Source organism: Gavialis gangeticus, unplaced genomic scaffold (genome assembly GCF_001723915.1).
Source record: "Gavialis gangeticus isolate Ggan-Ray unplaced genomic scaffold, GavGan_comp1, whole genome shotgun sequence".
NCBI classification, from domain to species: Eukaryota; Metazoa; Chordata; order Crocodylia; family Gavialidae; genus Gavialis; species Gavialis gangeticus.
Window position 1 is genome coordinate 201,245,056 of NW_017728992.1, and position 4,848 is coordinate 201,249,903.

Sequence of the window (4,848 nt, forward strand, 5' to 3'; positions counted from 1 at the left end):
CACCCCCACCCCCTCCACCCCAACCCCCGCCATGCACCGCCAACTTCTTGTCCACTGAAGAGTGGGATCTGCTTGGCCCCGGGCACCAAATTTCATTGCTATGGCACTGCCATGCCCTGCCCTTGCGAGGGGTCCCCATGGCCCCACACAGTGTTAAAGGGGCACCGCACAGGCTGGTCTGCCCTGGGCCCTGCACCCCCCTAGTGTTGGCTCTGCTCTTAGCAGCAAGTGGGGTGGCAAGCAAGGTAGAAAGAGAGGCCCATGCAGAACTGCCCTGCCAACTACTGACCCCCAGTACTACCACCAGACCCACCACAGCTGCCACCGGCTCAATGGATCTGGCTCGGGGAGAGTCTGACACACCAGCTCCAGCAGAACTTCTAAGGAATTCTTTTTCATAACAATTTTAACAAAAAACACAAAATTATGGTGTGATGTTTTCTACAGGCTGCACATAATAAAATGTGCGAGTATGGTGGCAATTTCAAAATATGAACACTTGTAAAGTAATAAAATTGCAAAATGAAAACCTAAAATTGTGGACTGCAGTGGTCTTCTCAATACTGAACGAGATGTATACATTTCCAGAAGAAAATTCTCATCTTGTTACTCTACTACTGGCTGCCATTAGCCAGCAGGGGTTGCGTCTATACAAGACACTTTACTGTGCATTAATCTAATGTGCAGTGAAGCATCACCATCTACACATGCACAGCAAGTACTACACAGTAGATTAATCCAAATCAGCACTTTAATGTGCTGAAGCACATGTGTAGAAGCCGACTGGGAGCAAGTTGCTCCCAGTCAGCCTAGGCATCAGGGGACCACAAGGGGTACGGAAAGCTATTGCAGCTCGGCAGGAAGCTGCCTGCCGGTCACAGGGAGATTGGGACCCATCCCGATGTCCACATGGTTTGGAGAGCTGTCCTAACTTCTCAGCACCTGCCTGCCAGCCACATGGAGATTGGGACCCATCCTGACAGCTCTCCCTCAACCCACAGACATCGGGGCTAGCCCTGTGCCCCCTGCCAGCACATGGCTGGCACCTGGGGGAGCCCAGAGGGCAGAACAGGGCAGAAGCAGTCCTAGTCTAAACTGCTCCCAATGGACGCATGCTCGGATGCATGCTGGAGTGCAGTTTAATGCGCCTGAATTTTCTAAACAGAGAATTCAAGCACATTAATTGCACACGTAGACGCACCCATATATAAACAAATTAATACAAAGAAATCAAGTTATGCGAGCATGTTACTTTTTTCTGCAAAGAAACTCATACATCTTATTGTAAGGAAAGACAAAATTCCCAATCATTTCAATAGAATTAAAAACCTAACTACAATTCAAAACCATACATTATGCATACATCACTAGAACATTTAGGAAATATTACCATTTTAAAAGATTTTCAAAAGTCAAGAGGGCAGGAAGCTTCAAATGATTAGTGTAAAGTTAACATTCAAAACTCACTGTGCAGAGTTTTTCTGCATAACTACCAGTAATGCTAGCTGTATGGAGTGTTCTTAGAAAGTTTAGATAAATTGTGAGAGTGCAAGAGAGAGAGCGCGCGAGAGAGAGAGCGCGCACGCGCAACAGACACAGAGACAGCGAGAGAGACGTGGATAAAAAAAGAAAAAAAGAAAGTATCCTGCTGCTAATGGATCCCCCAAAAGATCCACCTTTCTTATCCACAAAAAAATGTAGTCTGATCCAGCTCTGAAGGCTTCAGTGAACCAAAGACATTTAAACAAAGCCAATGAGGAATCTTTGATTAAAATATTAAGATCGTGTTTACCAGCCATTCTAAATTACGAATGTGAGTGGAAGAAACTAGGGAAGGGTAACTCTTCAGACAACATCTGTGGGACTGCTGTGCCTATCAAGTCTAGGGTTACCATAGGTCCAGGTTTTCCCAGACACATCCTTTTTTTGGGTAATCCCATCTCCACCCAGGCAGCCTTTTTAAAATGGTCAGCAAGTGTCCAGGATTTTGCTCTGCCCCTACTTTCCCATCACTTCCCAGCTTGCCCCAGCAAGGAGCTGCCTGGAGCCGGGGGGAGAAAGGGAAGGGTGACTGGAGGGCAGGGGCAGCCCATGCTCTGTGCATGGCCCCAGCAGGTGCAGGTAAGTAAGGCTGTGGGGGGCGGGGCAGGGTGGGATGGGTGTGGGCCTGTGCCTGCCTGCACTGGGGCTGCAGCAGGGCAGGGGAGGTGCCTGTCCCTCCAGCAGTGGAAGAGGGTGGGGGCAGATCTTTAGGGGCAGCAGGAGGCTGTGTGGGTTGCAGGGGGCTGCAGGTCAGGAGTGAGGGGTACCTGCAAAGGGCTGCAGGTCAGGAGAGAGGGTCATGGGCAGGGCTAGGGGTGGGGGCTGTGGCTTGACACTGAGGCACACCAGAGGGACAGGGGACTGTGGGCTGGGAGCCCGGGGCACAGGTGGGGCCAGGGGGCTGCAGGCTGGGAGTGAGACGTATCATAGCAGGGATGGGGGGGGGGCTTCAGGTTGGGAGTGAGGGGTACCAGCATGGTCTGTGGGGCAGGAGTCACGGGCAGCAGCAGGGCTGGGGGGCCTGTGGCTTGGGAGTAAGGGGCAGGGCCAGGTCACAGGCATATCACTGCTCCCCCTCCAATCATATGCTCCCTCCCCACCCACAGGTGTTCTCTTTTTTGGAACTGGAAATACGGGAACCCTAATCAAGACACTTGCCTCAACACTGACGGATTTCCCCAGACCCACAGCCAAGGAGAAGCAGGCTGAGAGCTGTCTGCGGCAGAGAGACTTGTCCTGTAAGACTGTGCTTATCCTTGGCAATTAAATCTCAGTTTTGTTCATTAATCAGTGAACTTTTCACATCAGTTGGAATGACCCAAGGGTCTGTTTAAATTTTGTCTCACCCTTCACACCTTGCTCAAAATTTGTTAACAGTACGACTCTTACGATTTTCAACATTTCTATTTTTATAGCTTTAAGAAAAAGACTCACCATATTTATGCACATGATCCTTTCCTTACAGCTACCAACAGAGATGAAATGAAGAGACACATTCACTCCGTGGCATTTTGATATCTCCTCTCTTAAAGAAAACCCCAGTCAAAATGTAGGTGGCAATATCAAATCAGTTCCACAGGTAAAAGTAAGATATGGGTGTGCCCCCCAAGAGCTGTGGTGAAAAGGAAGCCACCATGTGCAACCCGCGTGCCCTATTTAGGTTCTAGCTGACAGGCATACTGATGCAGGGGTAGGAGTCTATGACTATTTTTATTGCCTACCTTTATCAACACATCCTTCCTTCCACAATACACCTCGAATTCAGACCCGTCTACTCTGTCTAGATGCGCATTATGGTTGTCTGTGACCTCATTTTTTCTGGTCTGGAGGACTGCTCATTCCATGTGTTTAAAATATGAAAACATGTGTGCCATAATATACACGTGTGTGTATACACACACACACACCTGCCACATATAACAGTGAGTCTGACACTTTAGTACATTTCTCCTTGAGAAAGCTTAACATATTTCACCAGGTCTCCATAAACAAAAGGTTGGAAAGTTATTCTCGGGACTTCAAGCAGCCTCACATTATTAAAAGAACCTTTTAATAATCAAACCAATAATGAAAGCATTTTTGTATGGAACATACGTCTGATTTACTGATCATCCAAAAAAGACATCTCTTCTGTCTTGGGGGATATACCAAGAAGGACTGAAATTTCAGGACAGGATTGAGAAGATGCCTGTTTACAGGTTCTCAGATGTGATTAAATCACTTGCGCCCAAGACGACTGGCCACTGACAGCCGTACAAGAGCTAAAAGCTGTGGGTAAGAGTTACTGGAATTACAGAACTCTGTTTTAGCAAAATTTATCACAATTCTTGCTATCTGAAGGAATGGCAAAGACATACTTTACCACTTAAGTCCAAGTACGGTTTCATCTGCAAAAGCGTAACTGTGATCAAACACACAGTTCAGAAATTTATTTCAAGCATTCTTAATTTGAAATAGCTTTGATTCACCTCTCCAATCCACCAATTGCTCTGGTCTTCAGAGCCTACTGTGACATTCATTCCAGTGTACTAGAAAGTCTCAGCCAAGAGTGCTCAGTGAGGAACTGCACTGAAGAAGTTTAGTGGAATCGCAACTAAATACCATACTTTGAAACAATGTTTGGAAGTCTTATCCTAATATTAAATCCTATGACACATGAGCACTAAGCTAATGTGTCTGTAAACAAAGTCTGACCTATATGTGGTACTAACAGTTGTGGAAAACTGTTATTAACAGACTAAGAATACAAAATATCTCCGCTTAAATTATACCAGATCAAAATGTCACTATTTAAATTCAAATTACCTGTGCAATTCAAAAGAAAAAAATGCAGTCAGTAACCTTTCATTTAAGAAAATAAAAGACATGTAAAGGAATTACATATTTTGTTAACTAAATTAACATATATTACAAGAGGCAACTAAAATTTTCTTCCCCTACTCCCCAGTATCCACTCACCAGACAGAACATACTGCTACTTAATTATTACTTTGTAAAATAAAAACATGCTTCTTCTGAAAAAGAAGTAATATTTGCTTAACTCATATAGCAGTAGCACAAGTACAGGGACCTACACTTTCCTCCTCACATTCAACTTTCAGGTATGAAAAAAATCAGCGTATTGGGATATTTCTTCCCAGGTTTAGTCCCCAAGGAGGATTCAAAATGACTTCCCCCATCACTGACTGGCCTAGAGAGGGCAACTCTAAGAAGGAAGACCTCCCTCTGCTCCCTAGGGAGTTTATATCCCAATCAGGCAATGATCCAGCTTCTTCCACTCATTTGTTGGGTGCAAAGGGGGGGGGG

General features: G+C 45.8%; 1 protein-coding gene across 3 annotated transcripts in view; it reads right to left on the minus strand.

Moving 5' to 3' along the window:
- Window positions 1-4,848, minus strand: part of TRAPPC9 (trafficking protein particle complex 9) — a 1,079,595-nt gene that overhangs the window by 805,067 nt on the left and 269,680 nt on the right. The gene's annotated exons all lie outside the window — the stretch shown is intronic.